At 33.1% G+C, this 18794-nt stretch overlaps 1 long non-coding RNA gene across 1 annotated transcript; it reads right to left on the bottom strand.

Annotated features, from left to right (window-relative positions):
* Positions 1 to 1855: 1855 nt before the first annotated feature.
* On the bottom strand, positions 1856 to 18075 carry LOC143053581 (uncharacterized). The gene is made up of 3 exons (XR_012971419.1): positions 17959 to 18075; positions 4644 to 4667; positions 1856 to 2429 (listed from the first exon to the last, which is right to left on the bottom strand). It is a non-coding gene; the product is annotated as an uncharacterized LOC143053581 (long non-coding RNA).
* Between the last annotated feature and the right edge of the window lie 719 nt (positions 18076 to 18794).

The raw sequence follows: 18794 nt of genomic DNA, 5'->3' as shown, positions 1-18794 counted from the left end.
TAACTTGTGGTTGTGGTTGTGTGTTTTATACTGCTAATGTACAATCTGTTATGTTCTGAAGTAACTTGTGGTTGTGTGTTTTATACTGCTAATGTACAATCTGTTATGTTCTAAAGTAACTTGTGGTTGTGTGTTTTATACTGCTAGTGTACAATCTGTTATGTTCTGAAGTAACTTGTGGTTGTGTGTTTTATACTGCTAGTGTACAATCTGTTATGTTCTGAAGTAACTTGTGGTTGTGTGTTTTATACTGCTTGTGTACAATCTGTTTTGTTCTGACGTAACTTGTGGTTGTGTGTTTTATTCTGCTAATGTACAATCTGTTATGTTCTGAAGTAACTTGTGGTTGTGTGTTTTATTCAGCTAGTGTACAATCTGTTATGTTCTGAAGTAACTTGTGGTTGTGTGTTTTATACTGCTAATGTACAATCTGTTATGTTCTGAAGTAACTTGTGGTTGTGTGTTTTATACTGCTAATGTACAATCTGTTATGTTCTGAAGTAACATGTAGCTATGTGTTTTATACTGCTTATGTACAATCTGTTATGTTCTGAGGTAACTTGTAGTTGTATATTTTATACTGCTTGTGTACAATCTGTTATGTTCTGAGGTAACTTGTGGTTGTGTGTTTTATACTGCTAATGTACAATCTGTTATGTTCTGAAGTAACATGTAGCTATGTGTTTTATACTGCTTATGTACAATCTGTTATGTTCTGAGGTAACTTGTAGTTGTATATTTTATACTGCTTGTGTACAATCTGTTTTGTTCTGAGGTAACTTGTAGTTATGTGTTTTATACTGCTTATGTACAATCTGTTATGTTCTGAGGTAACTTGTAGTTATGTGTTTTATACTGCTTATGTACAATTTGTTTTGTTCCGAAGTAATTTGTAGTTGTGTGTTTTATACTGCTTATGTACAATCTGTTATGTTCTGAGGTAACTTGTAGTTGTATATTTTATACTGTTGGTGTACAATTTGTTATGTTCTGAGGTAACTTGTAGTTATGTGTTTTATACTGCTTATGTACAATCTGTTATGTTCTGAGGTAACTTGTAGTTATGTGTTTTATACTGCTTATGTACAATCTGTTATGTTCTGAGGTAATTTGTAGTTATGTGTTTTATACTGCTTATGTACAATTTGTTTTGTTCCGAAGTAATTTGTAGTTGTGTGTTTTATACTGCTTATGTACAATCTGTTATGTTCTGAGGTAACTTGTAGTTGTATATTTTGTACTGCTTGTGTGCAATTTGTTATGTTCTGAGGTAACTTGTAGTTATGTGTTTTATACTGCTTATGTACAATCTGTTATGTTCTGACGTAACTTGTGGTTGTGTGTTTTATACTGCTGGTGTACAATCAATTATGTTCTGAAGTAACTTGTATTTGTATGTTTATACTGCTTATGTACAATGTGTTATGTTCTGAAGTAACTTGTGGTTGTGTGTTTTATACTGCTAATGTACAATCTGTTATGTTCTGAAGTTACTTGCAGTTGTATATTTTATACTGCTGATGTACAATCTGTTATGTTCTGAGGTAACTTGTAGTTATGTGTTTTATACTGCTTATGTACAATCTGTTATGTTCTGAAGTAACTTGTATTTGTATATTTTATACTGCTTGTGTACAATTTGTTATGTTCTGAGGTAACTTGTAGTTATGTGTTTTATACAGCTTATGTAAAATCTGTTATGCTGAGAAGTAATTTGTAGTTGTATATTTTATACTGCTAATGTACAATCTGTTATGTTCTGAGGTAACTTGTATTTGTGTTTATACTGCTTATGTACAATCTGTTATGTTCTGAAGTAACTTGTAGTTGTGTATTTTATGCTGTTGGTGTACAATTTGTTATGTTCTGAAGTAATTTGTAGTTGTGTGTTTTATATTTCTTTTGTACAATTTGTTCTGTTCTGAAGTAACTTGTAGTTGTGTGTTTTTTTACTGCTTATGTACAATCTGTTATGTTCTGAAGTGACTTGTAGTTGTGTGTTTTATACTGCTGGTGTACAATTTGTTTTGTTCTGAAGTAATTTGTAGAACTTTGTTTGTTTTATACTGCTTATGTACAATCTGTTATGTTCTGAAGCAACTTGTTTTTTATTTTTTATACTTCTGTTATTATAGTTCTAAAGTAAATTGTTGTTGTGTGTTTATGTACAATATTCAACATTTTGAAGTTACTTGTAGTTTTCACTGTTTCACTGTGCTCTAATTTTAAGTAACATGTAGTTTTGTGTCTTTTTTTGTTCATGTACCATAAAAGGCTGTATCTTCAAATGATTTTTCTATGAATTATTAAAATAAGGTAGTTTTGAATGTGACTATTTTACTTACATCTTGATAATCAATGTCTGCACCATTCTGTAGACTTAATTCTAAGGCTTCTATATCTCCTTTCCTAGCAGCTGTAGTAAGTTTCTGTAAGTATAACATAGAAATTACATTTAATCTTGATAATCAATGTCTGCACCATTCTGTAGACATAATTTTAAGGCTTCTACATCTCCCTTCCAAGCAGCTGTAGTACGTTTCTGTAAGTATAACATAGAAATTACATTTAATCTTGATAATCAATGTCTGCACCATTCTGTAGACATAATTTTAAGGCTTCTATATCTCTATTTCCAGCAGCTGTAGTAAGTTTCTGTAAGTAAACCGTAATAAAAATATATTGTAATGAATGTCCTTACTGTTAAATTAGGTAATAATTATGTTTTCTTCTGTTTAGCAATGACTACATAAATCAGTAGTATCCTTCCTTCAAATAACAGACAGAGAGGAATTCTTTTAATAGCATATAATTGTTGGGATTTATGCATTTTATATTATCAAGAAAAACACCAAGAGTGCACACACTGAAATGTCTCGCCTTCTTTACTAATCATTGATATTATGTTGATAGTCCTAAATAAAAAGCTTTATCACAACTGTCACATAAACTTAACATTAACCAAGAAAACTAAACATTGACCAATGAACCATGAAAATGAGGTCAAGGCATGTACAGCTAACAATTCTTCCAAACAACAGATATAGTTGACCTATTGGTTATAGTTTAAGAAAACCAGACCAAAACACAAAAACTTAACACTGAGCAATGAACTGTGAAAATGAGGTCAAGGTCTAATAAAACCTGTGCGATTGACATATACATCATAAAATATTTCCATACAACAAATATAGTTGACATACATGACATATTGCATAAAGTATTAAATAAAAAGACCAAAACTCAAAAACTGAACTTTGACCACTGAACCATGAAAATGAGGTCATGGTCAGATGACACCTGCCAGCTAGACATGTACACCTTACAATCATTCGAAACACCAAATATGGTAGACCTATTGCATACAGTATAAGAAAAACAGACCAAAACACAAAAACCTTACTGTAACCACTGAACCATGAAAATGAGTTCAAGGTCAGATGACATATACACTTGACGGTCCTTCGATACTGAATATACTAGATCTATTGCTTATAGTATCTGAGATATGGACCTGACCACCAAAACTTAACCTTGTTCACTGATTCATGAAATGAGGTCGAGGTCAAGTGAAAACTGTCTAACGGGCATGAAGACCTTGCAAGGTACACACATACCAAATGAACCATATGGAAATGAGGTCAAGGATATTGGACATGTGACTGACGGAAACTTCATAACATGAGGCATCTGTCACGAAGTATGAAGCATCCAGGTCTTCAACCTTCTAAAATATAAAGCTTTTAAGACGTTAGCCGCCATCGGATCACTACCCCTATGTCGAGCTTCCTGTGACTTAAGTCGCAGGCTCGACAAAATTGTTAACCTTCAAAAAAAATTTTTTTTTATAAAATCATGGACTAGATTTGGCATATCCTTGAATTTTCTTTCTTGTAGTATTTTCTGGACTTTGACCTTTGTCCTTTTAAAGACATGTAATACACTTAGTCCTTTAGTTGCCCCTACTTTTGTCCTTTTTAAGACATGTAGTTGTGTTTTTCATTCACTAAGTCCTTTAATTGCCTTTTGAAGACATGTAGTTGTGTTTCATTCACTTAGTCCTTGAATTGCACCTATGTACTTTCTCATCCTTTTTCATATCAGCTAGTAGAAATCTCTATTGACTAACTTAAAGAGATACATATATAAATGTATGTAGACTGAATAAATCATGTAAATGTAGATGTGGGATATAATAAAGCAATGAGAATGTAACCTAACAAGAAAAAAGTGTGTTGTATCTGAGTCGGCTCTTTATACCATTGGTCTTATTCAACTCACATGAACTTAACAATGGCAAGGGGAGATAACTTCTGTATTATTTTTTTTTATGTAGAAAAATTGTCCCAATATTTTTTTCAAATAACTCTACAGACCTACTTAGAGTTACAAATAAACAAGGATTCTGAAGGTACTACATAAATAATACACTATCTCCCACCACCTACTTTTAGAATCTTTTTTTCACCTTGCACCTTGCTTTGTCCCAGTTTTGTATTTTTTTGTTTTTGGAATAAGTAGTTTGGTAGTTCACTTAGAATTCTACTAGTTTTTATCTTAAGTTATCACATACTTGTATCTAATTGTACACTAATGGGGAACAAAAACTACAAATGACAAGGAGACTATTAAGTAAATCTTACCTCATTCCAACTTTCCATTATAGCCTAAAAATAGAAAAGAAAATTTATATTTAATATATACTGTTGAGTTTTAATTGAGGTATTTGTGTTATTGCCAATTGAAAAAAACATGATCACTATGGAAGGTAAAATACTGACCTAATATTTTCATCCTCTTATTTCATTCAAATAATATATTATAGCATTGAAACAGTCATTTATCTCAACTTTTCTGCACTATTTAAAGTTTAATAATGAACTGAACTCAAAACCTTGAAGATCTGGATTCCTGAATGAGGTACAAACGATTCTACAAGCAGGGTGTGACTGAATGAGGTACAAATGTATTCTACAAGCAGGTTGTGACTGAATGAGGTACAAATGTATTCTACAAGCAGGGTGTGACTGAATGAGGTACAAATGTATTCTACAAGCAGGGTGTGACTGAATGAGGTACAAATGTATTCTACAAGCAGTGTGTGACTGAATGACGTACAAATGTATTCTGCAAGCAGGGTGTGACTGAATGAGGTACAAATGTATTCTACAAGCAGGTTGTGACTGAATGAGGTACAAATGTATTCTACAAGCAGGGTGTGACTGAATGAGGTACAAATGTATTCTACAAGCAGGGTGTGACTGAATGAGGTACAAATGTATTCTACAAGCAGGTTGTGACTGAATGAGGTACAAATGTATTCTACAAGCAGGGTGTGACTTTTTCCATCAAACACCAGAACATCTATTGCACTTTCCCAGGTTTAAGTTCCCAGGTCTAAGAATGTCAAAAGTTTTATTTACCAGCATTAAGACACACATAAAGAACAATATTAAATATCATATTGCAGCTTCTCCAAACACTGTCTATTATCAACTAGATCAGTCACATTAAATTCAATAATTTTTTATTCTGTATGTGCCTGTTGAAAGACAGGACCTATAACGTAGTGGCTGTAGTTAGAAGCTGTGTATTCTACATACAGGGTGTGACTGTTTCCACAGACAGGACCTATAACGTAGTGGATGTAGTTAGAAGCTGTGTATTCTACATACAGGGTGTGACTCTTTCCACAGACAGGACCTATAACGTAGTGGCTGTAGTTAGAAGCTGTGTATTCTACATACAGGGTGTGACTCTTTCCACAGACAGGACCTATAACGTAGTGGCTGTATTTAGAAGCTGTGTATTCTACATACAGGGTGTGACTCTTTCCATAGACAGGACCTATATAACGTAGTGACTGTATTTAGAAGCTGTGTATTCTACATACAGGGTGTGACTATGTCCACAGACAGGACCTATATAACGTAGTGGCTGTAGTTAGAAGCTGTGTATTCTACATACAGGGTGTGACTCTTTCCACAGACAGGACCTATATAACGTAGTGACTGTATTTAGAAGCTGTGTATTCTACATACAGGGTGTGACTCTTTCCACAGACAGGACCTATAACGTAGTGGCTGTAGTTAGAAGCTGTGTACCATATTTGTTTTTCCTTCATTGTTGTAGTAGGCTGTTCGTTTTTCTTTTGGAATGTTTCACATTTTATCATAGCAAGGCTTTTTATAGATGATTATATGGTATGGGTTTTGCTCATTGTGGAAGGCTGTTGAACGACCTGCAATTGTTTATTTCTTTGTCCTATGGTCTAGGATTAATTGCTTCATTGTTAATCATACCACATCTCCTAATTATTATATGGTATGGGTTTTGCTCATTGTTGAAGGCTGTTGAACGACCTGTAATTGTTTAAATCTTTGTCCTATGGTCTAGGAATAATTGTATCATTGTTAATCATACCACATCTCCTAATTATTATATGGTATGAGTTTTGTTCATTGTTGAAGCAGGGGTTAAATAATGTTGTTACAGCTAACTAGCCCAGGACTTATTGGCAGCAGGATTTTACTAGCCCTGTTTGAAGAACTGCTAGCCCATCAAAACCGACCTGCTAGCCCATGTGTGCCTTACAAATCAGAGTTTGCTGCATAATACAGGATGGGTGTCATGTTTTGAAGGGGACATTATACACTGTATTAAACTAGTTCATTTTTATCCATTGCAGTACTATGGGTCATTAAATATTTTCTGGGAGAGAAAACATGTTCATCGGATTTATCGTGTGAAACAAGTGGTTTAATTATTATATTTGTTGTCCACACATACAAGGGAGACCTTTTATTGACGTGCTCAGGGAAACACTGGCAATATTCGCAGAACATGGTCTCGGATTTTCATCCCAGCTCCACAGCCGACCTTACCTAGAGGAATCTTTCTGTCCATGTCACTAGATATGTTCTTTTCTCATGTTTCTGCTTTTCTCGATCGTTTTTACATTTTTTTTTGATGAATTTTCAGCCTCATTTATAGTATCCCCTTCATCTACCGATTTTTGCTTTGAAACTGACAAAGTAAATCAGGTGCCCGTTCTAAAATGTTTTGAAATATATATTTTGTTGTATTGTTTCTTGTTCAACAGTTGTCGGACAAGACAAATAATAACCAGTACCTTTAATTGAAATCTCGACAGAAGCAATGTACAATACCCCCTGTACTGAGAAAAAGATATCGGAAGTATGAGATATTGCGATCAATAGATGATACCTGGCCACCCTGAGTTATTTGTTCTATTTTTAAAACATGTAACTGTACAACAGGGTTGCATTCAATATCGTAGCGGCTACGTAGTGCTACATAGATTTTTGTCTACTGAAAGTAGCTAGCCTAGCTGCTATCAATATCTATGTTGCAGCTAGGCTAGCTACACGTTCAATAGTCATAAATCTGCGTATCCCTAAGTAGCCACTACGATATTGAACGCAACCCTGGACCTGTACAAACCCAAATCCGGGATGACGTAATTGAATCTGATTTGCTAAGATAGAATAGGGATGAAGGGATTTTCCACTATCTATTTTGGAAACGCCAAGAATTTTTTGTTACTAGTCCGTCGGGCATATTGGGTTAAAAGTTTAGATTGCCCGAGGCGTAAATGCTCTAGTCCCGGGCGTCGGGCTAGTGGATTTTTTAACCCCTGACCTGTGAAGGCTATTAGACGACCTGTAATTGTTTATATCTTTGTCCTATGGTCTAGGAATAATTGTATCATTGTTAATCATACCACATCTCCTAATTATTATATGGTACAGGGGTTAAAAAATCTGCTAGCTCGACGCCCGGGAATAGAGCATTTACGCCTCGGGCAATCTAAACTTTTAACCCAATATACCCGACGGACTAGTAACAAAAAATTCTTGGCGTTACCAAAGCTCGTGTAATACGATATTTATCCACTCTCGACAGTTAAATTTTAAATATTTAAAATGCTCGGGCAAGCCTTGCGTTTTAAATTTGAAAATTTAACTGTCTCGAGTGGATAAATATCGTATTACACTCGATGAAGTGGTAGAATCTATATATATTATATAAGATATATTATTAGAGACATCGTATAGAAATTATAAGATAATTCATATAATATATCTTATATAATTTTCTTAAGATGATATCCAATAAACTATATAAGATATCTTGTATAAAAAATATTTATAAGATATTTCATATTCTTAATGAGATATCTTATAAACTTGAGAAGATATCTTATAAAGTATATAAGATATCTTATAAGTATATAAGATATCTAAGTATAAAGTATATAAGATATATCTCATTAATATAAGATATCTCATATAATATATAAGATAGCTTTAAAAAAATTAATTATATAAGATATCTCATATATTAAATGAGATATCTTATAAAAATCTAATATGTTATATAAGATATCTTATATATTATGAGATAATTTGAAAGTCGAATAAATAGCTAAAGTGCCATAGGTTTATGTTAGCTAGTATATATGCCTTGTTTACCAAAGTTAAGATGATAGTGCATCATGTGCAATGGTATTCATGGTATTCATGTATTACAACTTCCCTGGTCTGAATCCAATAACTTCTTCAAGCAGTGTTCAGGTGAAACTTAATATACATTTTCCGTTTTTACAGGTCAGGAAAATGATATTATTTCGTTTTAGATTGTATGCATAAAAAATTCCCAATTGGGATAAAAATTCCCAATTTGATGTTCAAGAGACCCATTTGAAAACACCTGGGATCATCCCTGCGCTTATATATCGTCAAATGGATTTCTGATCGTGCTCTGTGCAACCATGTTTGTGTACACAAATGTGTAATGTTCCTCCAATAATAGGAGCACCTATATATTTTTGGGAAGTCTCAGGTGTTTCCCTATGATAATAGCACCATGCGATCTAACTGATAATCCGAAAAACATAATTAACCATCATTCATGATATTTTTTTTTTATAAACACCTTTAAATTTGTGAAATTTGGCTAGTACAGATGAGATTTAACTCTAATAATAATCTCATTTAGTTTAGCTTGCTATTATTTCGATTGAAGAACCCCAAACACTTTTGGAATATATTTTTTGTCTCCATAAAAGACGCTTAACTGTCCTTGTCATTTTTTGGTCTTTGGCTCGTTTTGACATTTTGTATGACTTCAGGGATTTGTTGTTTTGTTCTATGAATTAATGATACTCTAATATACTGTTATTCTTGTCACCGTGAGGCCAAAAATAAAATATTGTTTGTTTCCCCTCACACGACCGACCCGGTAAAATCACTGCTACCCGAAAAATTTTATTGGCCATTCTTGTCCACTATTTTGTTTTTTGCTATGTTGGTTATTGGTGATATCTTTCCGATGCTGAAGTCAACGATCGTTGTGTTTTGGGGATACCTTTCTGATGCTGTAGTCAACGAGCGTTTTAAATCAATGTATTTTTGCATTGAAGCGTCTACATGATTCGGAATCAAGGAAAACAAACAAAATGTTTCCCACACGATTTGTTTGTTTGCAAGGGTGATCTTTTTTTGAAAATAAAAAAAAAATGAAGCATCTTTCAATCCGCTGAGTGCATCTTGATTTGCTTTGTGTCTAACCTCTGTTCCTGTTTAAAGGATAAAATCTTAAAGACTTTTGAGTAAAAATGGTCTGACTCTTGCTTTAAAAACTATCTACTTTGTCTTTGAACAGGTTGGGCACAAGTCAGGAAATGTGGGATACATGTATTCCCTGCTTTCAGGGAACGTCCCTGTTTTCTGGTGTAAAAAAAAAACAGTTTAAATGGGATTTCCTTTTTCAATTTATGGCATGAAAATTACAAAAGGACATGTTTTAACGTTATACCTGCATCAGTAGAATTCGTAAATACTTATTAAAAGTATTTTAGGAAATACAAAACATGAATATAAAGGGAAGCCTTGTTTCTTCTAGAACTCGAAAAAAAACATACAAATCTTTGTTTGGGAATCAAGTGACCAAGCTGCATGATCCAAGTGTAACTGAACATAACTGAATTATGTTCACTTCTATTGAAAATTTTTATTCATTGAATTTTAATTCCCAAGTGATTAACATACATGTATCTTTTTGTCATCTCATAATTGATGATCAAGGTATGAATTGGTGAACAAAGGAATTGTTTTGTTGTGAGTTATGTATCAAATTAGACTTGAAATAAGCTTGATTTTTTAACTAAAAAAACACTTGCTATCAATAGGCATTAGTATCACAAGTCAATGTGCGCTTTTGTAGATTTCATTAAATTAAATGAATAGGAAAAAAAAGACGGTCCCTGTATACTGTTTTTGTTAACACCAGAAAACTGTGGTGTACACTGAATTAGAATACAGGGAATACCCCACTTTTCTTGACTTGAGCCTTACCTGTTGAATTTTGTACAAATTCAATATAGAAAACCATATCAAGGAATAAAATAAAATAATTTGCCTACCTACCTACCCATACCCTAACAACCTCAGTCGGGAGAGGGGAAACAAAGATATTTTTAATGTTGGCCTGATAAAGTTATAATAATACAAGAAGTGCAGAGGAAATGCCTGAAATGTCCACTGATACGGAACGTCTAGAATAAGTATGGTATCGACGAAGACCCAAATTTAATGTACAAAAAAAAACTTGAACATGAACAAGGCAACAGTACCAGTTTAAACATTGTAAATAAAAGTTAACTTAAATATTGTTCTAGTTGGAAGAAGTTATTGTATATTCATTGAAATTGAAATTACAAAATCACAGGAACAATATCCATGATTTTATTTAAAATCATAAAGGTAAGTACCAACATCTCTTTGCCAAAATATACTGATACTTTTTTTTTTTACAGAAGTCAATTCAAATGGCCCACTAATTTGACAACATGGCCCATTAGTTTTTAAAATGGCCCATTGAATTTAATTTTGAGGGGCCCCAGGGTTGGCAAAGTATAACCCGCCCGGGTTTTCCCGGGCTGGGCAATACTCCCAGAAATGGGTAATACTGGGCAATATGATTTTTTAAGCTTATTTCAACAATAAATAGTAAAGACTTGTTGTAGTTTCATAGTATTATAGCTAAATATATACATTTTATACAGATAACCATATGACCATTGAGAGTCATTTAAAAAATTCAATTTCATTCTCTTCTCTACTTAAATTTCATGTACAATGTAGCATGTGTAGGCAAAACACAAGATTTACACATTTTAGGATTCTTTATTAATTTGATTTCCAAGCATTGTTTCAATAATCTAAACATTTTATTGCAGTGTTTATGTGGATTGTAAATTAAATTGCTATATATGCAATCATGATTGCTAAATAAACATCCTACAGGGTCTTGTCATTAACTCGTTATAGAAAATTTAATGAAAAGGCTGATAATGGTTATATAAACATATCTATGTTATAATATGAATAATTACTTGTCTTATTAATTAGTTATGTACATAATGTACATTTGTACATATAAATTATTTCAAAGTAATTTTTATTACATGTCATTTGTCAATTCTTTATATACATGTAGTTGAAAACAAAAATCTCAGAGTTGTTAGAATAATTCTTTCTCAAATGTATAGTATAGACTTGTACATTTGTACATGTATGTCTTATAGGACTCTCAAACAAGTAAACGTACATGTAGTTATAAATAAAAATAGGTTTATACAGAGCTCCAGATAAAAATTCATAAATTGGGGTTTTTACCCACCATTTTCTTATATAATTGGGTGATAAAGTTTTTTAATTGCATTATCAATTCCAATTCACCCCTCAAGTTAATACCAAATTGGGTTTTTCACCACCAAGCTCCTTAATGTATTGGGTTTTTTCATCAACACAATATTGAATATTTAGGCAATATCAACCCAAGATTTTTTTCCATCTTAAATATGTCATGTTGTATGTTTCTTTCTTTGTTTAGCTGTTTTATTTGGTTTAGGGTTAGGGTTAGGATTATTTGCTAGCTGTTTTATTTGGTTTATTCACTGAGGAGCAATTATAGTTTTAATTTGTGTCCCGTTTCAAACCTTCTGCCAGTTTTGTATTTTCTCACAAAAATGGATATGTGTATTCACAGGCACTCGTCTTATACCTTTATATAATAAATTCTGAGACCAGTGCCTGTGTGTGTATTCATTAATTAACTGTAAAATGAAAAAAAAAAATAGTATATAAACTCTAATTATACTTGGAATGTTTTTGTTTTATTCAATTTACATAAATCTGGGTTTAGTTGTCTTTTATTAGAACTTTTGGTTTCTGATGCTTTATCATGTCATAATTGATTTGGCCATTTCACTTTTTCCAACTGATTTCGTTTTTTGGCGAAACCCCGTGTTAATTAGCAATGTTCTCATTAGTACGCACACACGCCCGTGCGTTCGATGGACGCTTCCTAGTCTTGTTATCATCATAACTTTCCCTCAGCTTTTCAAAAGAAGCAGAAAACATGCTTCTATTCAATATTTTTACCAAACATTCACTTTCGTTTTAATTCAATGTATGTTATGATAAATCCCGAGCAATGCGAAAAAAATATGACTTCATGACACACGCTAATTCGATAAACACAGAGAAGATCGAAATGTTTTCAAAAACACATGTACCTATTGAACAAGGGAAAACTCTAACAGGACCCATTGTAGCTGCTTGATGCATGGATCTATTTCTAGAACGAAAGGAAATTTCCAATTATAAATATTATAAAAATAGATTTTTACCCGACGACTGTAAACAGATAAGAGTAAATAACGCAAACGGTAACCAATAAAAGGGTTGAGAACTCATGGTTTTGGCATATAATTGGGTTTTCCTTTGAATTAATTGGGTTATTGAACCCTGCAATGGGCAATTGCATTGGGTTTTTTTATTATTTGTATTGCGTGATCACGCAAATACGAAGCTTATCTGGAGCTCTGTTTATATATATGGACCATAATTTGGTATTCGGCCTTTGGTTTCTTTTTGTATCCTTTTTTATAAGTTCTAAAACTTTAACTTTTATTCTGTGGGTTGTGTTGGTGTTAGAATAGTATTAATGGAACAATTGAGTTTTTCAAGAAAAAAATAATACATTTTGATTCAACGTTTACATGACAGGAAACCAAACAGGAAACCAATCTTTATTTTCTTTATTTTGTACAATATATTTCAAAAGACATAAATGAACACCATTACTAGTGTTACTTGCTTCATGTTAATATTTAAAATTAATTTTCAATGTTTAATTAAAGTTTTTTTTAAACGCGACAGGAAACCATAAGAAACCAAAAGCATTTTTTTAGTTTTATTTTATTGCAAAATCTGCTTAAAATAGTCTGAACAGTATACTTTTTCTTAAAATCCACCTTAAATGTAACAGTATTATAAAACTCCTAAATATGTGCTTGTTTTGAAAACAATTAGTACAATTTATTCAGAAATTTCCATATTTTCTTCATTGATACAGGATACCATAATCGTTGTATCTTGATGTTTTAGCCAAAAAAATGTATTTATATTTGGTTTTGAAATTCCAGTTATATACAATTTATTCCAAATCATTGGCAATGTAAAATTCTTTAAATCCAGTAAAGAAAAAAACTTTTAACTTGGAATTAAAATCTTTAAAATAGGCACCATGTGATATTTGTGACCTGTACACCATCTACATGGTTTCCACATTTTAACCTACTTTAGTGGGCTAAAATCAATAAAGTACTTCCTTTCAAGTCATGCATGGAAAAGTTTACTTCTCCTTTGACAAGTTTATTGCGTTTCTGAAAAGTGTTTGCAGAACATGAATAAAAAAAAATAATTAAAAATTGTGACAAAGATACCAACTTTCTACACTCCAAGTGTAATGGTATATTAACATGTATTTTTTATTAAGTTATCTTTATTCACCTAAAATATCCAGTAATATTTACTGCTGAAGCAAAATCAATCCAACGAGCATCGGCACAATGATAAGAGACGTAATGTCGATTGAATTTTCCAAGGACCCTTTACATCGTTATCAGGAAACAAAGTGTGTCATAACGTCTGTCAAATCTGAAATCGATTTTGTCAAGTCATTGGGCATTTATTTTCACACAAGATCATATGTAACATTATGCACATAGGAAAACAATAGAGTGAATAGACCCCCGGTGCAATCTCTTTGAAAATTGTATTTTCCTTTTTTAAACAAGACGAAACAAGTCTACAGATTATGTTTGCTACATCCCGTTGGAAACAAAAACAATGTTTAGACCTAGTATTTCATACATCCGGCCGTAAGGGCGTGATCACATGTTAGTCACATGTTTCACGTATGACCGGAAATGATTAGAACTTAACGACAAAAACAATTTTAATAAAAAAAGGAAATAACTGGACTTCTGTTTCGTTTGAAATGTAACGCATAACGATAACATCATTTTCTAACTTAATTATTACGAAGAACAAAACTAGAATGTAAATCATCTCTGATTTACCTGTTTGAACATCTCGCGAGAGTTCATATTTGCATATTGTTATAAAGAATCTTATTACAACAAAGCAGATTACATCATCTAAAATTTGCGTTACGAAATTGAAAACCAAAGTAACGCTAGTGTTCTTACACCTGCTACAGAAATACTTATAGTTCTCGGCATTTTCTTCTGACTATTCTTATTGGTCGATGTTCTTTATTATTTGAAAGCAAAAGTTACGAATTTGCCGGTGACGATTATCTATAAATCAGTCAGCGTTATGCACTTCGGAAGCGAAAAGTAACGCGAGAAACGACACAAAAATACTGTCATATAATCTTTGAAATTTGTTAATTTCAATTTTTTTCTAGGGAAGAGTAGCATACACTTGTATGTTGATAAAAATAAAGGCATCTTTAGATGTAGTTACAACTTTTCTTACAGTAATACACATTTTTATCACTTTTCTATTGTTATAGGAAACGAGCCCAATAGCAAATTATGGTCCATATCTTAAATGTATTGCATTTGTGTTTGATAAATGAATCCTCTTTAAAATTCAGGCCAGTATTCTATATTACCCAGTATTACCCAGTAAAACCCAATAAAACCCGGGTTTTCCCAGTATTTCCCACTGGGCTGGGCAATACTCAGAAAACCCAGGTTTTAGCCAACCCTGAGGGGCCCTTGGCCCATAGGGAAAAAACCCTTCCAGATCACTGATTATATCTGAAAAAAGTTAGGGTAGGTACATGTAGGTAGGGATTTTTTTTTATTTTATGTTTTTTTTTTACATTGAGTCTATGGGAGCAACATTCTGACTTTAACAGTGCTTAATGAAAAATGACAATAAAATCTTTGGGCTTAAATTAAAATATTGTTTGTTTGCCCTTTACCGACCGACCCTATAAATTCGTTCCGCCTGAAAATCTTTTATTTGTGTTTACCAGCAAGATTTTATTTTATTTTATTTTTTGTTCCTTCCAAAAACCTTATATTTGTATTTCCCGCTCAAAACTTTTTTACTGGAATTCTCAGGTTTTATCTTTCCTGTATAAGGTCTAGTCCGTTTGGTATCACATGAGCGTTTGACATGAATGAACACTTGCATTTGGAGTTTCAAAGCATCTGTTTGAAATCGATGTTGAAAGCTTTGAAATCATGATTTAACGAACGTTACTCTGTGTCTTTATACATGAAGAGCAGGGTTCATTCAAAAAAAGTTTGTCCAATACTAAATTATCAACGTGTGTACAAAATATTTTGTAAACAGACTTTGTATCCTATGTAGGGATGGCCTTTGGTGGTCCGTAGATTAGGATGATTATGTTAATGATGCCTTCGACCAGCATTGATATATTCTGATTTATATCTGACATGAACCAAAGGTCTGTAAAGGGGAGAATATTTGGCAGTAAAATCGCCAAGTTTTTCCATACAGATCATTTATAAATGCGGTGTAAAATACAGTACGTGACAATTGAGTTTCAAGTCTTGTAGCATTTTTATTTGAAACACAGGCACACACAAAAATTTAAACTCTAGGGACTTTTTCTACTAGTAATGTACTGGACATATTTTACCAGAACAAAGTTATCTCTTACCTGCTTACAGAAAAACTTTTGGTCTAGGTAAGCGTTCAAGGTACATAGTACTATTAGTGCAAGTTAAAATTCTTTAAAATTCCAGGAATGTAAACGTTTAAAATATGCCGCACAGCCCTATATTTTGAAATTTGAAAAAAATTGTAGTGCATATGAATTAACTTCACATTCTACATGATATTTTTTTTTCAAAACTTGGGACTATTATACTAATAGTCCTAGAAACTTATTAGAAAAAGCATACTTAAACAAAAGCAATACAGACAAAAATGACATCATGCAGATTTTGTATCTATAAAATAAAATACTATACCTACCTGCCTACCCATGACAAAAAATGTACCGAGCTAAGTTATTTTTTGGGAAAGAAAAATAAAATATTTTACCTACCTACCTACCCTGTTTCAAAACATAGGGTCGGAAAAGGGCAAACAAACAATATTTTAATTTAGGCCTTAGGGTAGGCTGTTTTTAAGCCGAAAAAGTAGGGACAGTAGGGTTCCTGGAACCACACATATATTTTTATTTGGCCATGTTGGCCTAAGAAACATGGATAATTAGTAATTCACTTGCAAGTGAATGAGTCGACCTCTTTAAATCCGTATTCATGTGAACTTCAATTTAACCACAGCTAGAGACTGACAACGCATGCATTGTACGTGTACTGGTTATTTAAAGAAAAAGAAAGTCAACAATGAAAGTGAAACTACGGTAAATAATTTGATAACTAATTCGATGCACATAAAATCATTCTTATACGGTTAAAAACAATGAGAAACATCTATTTTTAATCTATAAACTAAAACAAAACAGACCTATAAAAATCAAATTTCACGTGTTGGTTTAATCTAGTCATATCTTTATTAATGTTTACATCTCTTATTTGGTCATCTGAGGTCAAATCGATAGGTAATTAGATGGCGTCTGGACTAAAATACACATGAAACATATCTATTTATTATCCGACTACCCCTTGCTCTGTAAACTGTTAATTTTAGACTTTTGATAGTTTGGATAAATGTTTTACATTGTTATAAATCAAATATGATAATTTGAGTCAAATCGGTGACCATGAATTTGACAGCTAGTGCCCCTTTAATCTGAAACTCCCACTTTCATTTTCTATGTTCAGTGGACCGTGAAATTGGGGTAAAAAGTCTAATTTGGCTTTAAAATTAGAAAGCTCATATCATAAGCAACAATTGTACTAAGTTTCAAGTTGATTGGACTTCAGCTTCATCAAAAACTACCTTGACCAAAAACTTTAACCTGAAACTCCCACTTTCATTTCTACATGTATGTTCAGTGGACCGTGAAATTGGGGTCAAAAGTCTAATTTGGCTTTAAAATAAGAAAGATCATATCATATTGCTTAAAGCAACAAGTGTACTAAGTTTCAAGTTGATTGGACTTCAGCTTGATCAAAAACTTCCTTGACCAAAAACTTTAACCTGAACAGCTTAACGGACGCAGACAAATGAACGGACGTCAAATGAACGAACGAACGCACCCACAGATAAGAAAACATAACAGTGGCGGATCCAGCGGGGTTGGAACCCCCCCTTTTTTTTTGACCGATCAATGCATTTGAATGGGAGCATATAGTTGAACCCCCCCTTTTTTTACTCTGTGTTGGGGAACCCCCATTTTAAAATGGCTGGATCCGCCACTGCATAATGCCCCTCTACTATCGTAGGTGAGATGGAGCATAAAAATACACTATCAAAAGGACGATTAAAATAAAGCTTCCGAACTTATTCAATACAAAACCTTTGATGCGAACATGTGGGGTGCGAATGAGAGCGAACGTGAATATTTGGGCGAACGGACCCGGATAGGAACCAAGACAACATGGGTCAACTTTATCATAATGTACGTCCGTCCTTTATCTTAATTAAAATCTCTGTGTTCTCACAATACCTTGATATATCTTTGACTAGGTTTTTACCCAAATCGTATGTTTTACTTTTTCTTTCACCAGTTCACAGGAAACATATTTTTGTCAGGGGCGCGAAATGGATGCGTATAATATACGGGAAGGTCTAAAACGCGGAAGTGAAAAGTGGGTGTATTATAACTAATATCTCTGGAACCGCTAAAGCTAAATTAATAAATAAAACTGATTTTGAAAGTTAATGTAATAGACTATCATATAAAATTAAAACATTATATATTTAAATATGCTTTTTTACCGAAAAGTTGACCGGAAGTCTTTCTTAGCGTGACTCTGGCAACACATTTTTGAACACTAAAATTTAAATTCACGAAAATGCATATAACACGTCAAAATCTGTAAACTAATTCTTAAGGTAAAGAAAATTTAATGACAAATAATATGATATAAAGAAAAATATAATATACAACTCGTTTCAGGTGTTGTTTCTCCGGACAATCTGAAGTCAGATGAGTTTTTTTTCTCGCACGAAACCATTGAATCCGGTTCCTTACCTGGAAGCAGAGGTTGTCGTTGCAGTGGCGGACCCAGGCCTGAGGAGACGTCTAGAGCGTACAATCTCTCCTTTACCTGGAAGAAGAAGAGGTTGTCGTTGCAGTGGCGGACCCAGGCCCGAGGAGACGTCTAGAACGTACAATCTCTCCTTTACCTGGAAGAAGAAGAGGTTGTCGTTGCAGTGGCGGACCCAGGCCCGAGGAGACGTCTAGAACGTACAAGTTAATCTCTCCTTTACCTGGAAGAACAAGAGGTTGTAGTTGCAGTGGCGGACCCAGGCCTGAGGAGACGTCTAGAGCGTACAATC

Source organism: Mytilus galloprovincialis, chromosome 12 (assembly GCF_965363235.1).
Source record: "Mytilus galloprovincialis chromosome 12, xbMytGall1.hap1.1, whole genome shotgun sequence".
NCBI lineage: Eukaryota > Metazoa > Mollusca > Bivalvia > Mytilida > Mytilidae > Mytilus > Mytilus galloprovincialis.
Note: the sequence above shows the minus strand (reverse complement) of the source record. Positions and strands in the feature narration are given on the sequence as shown.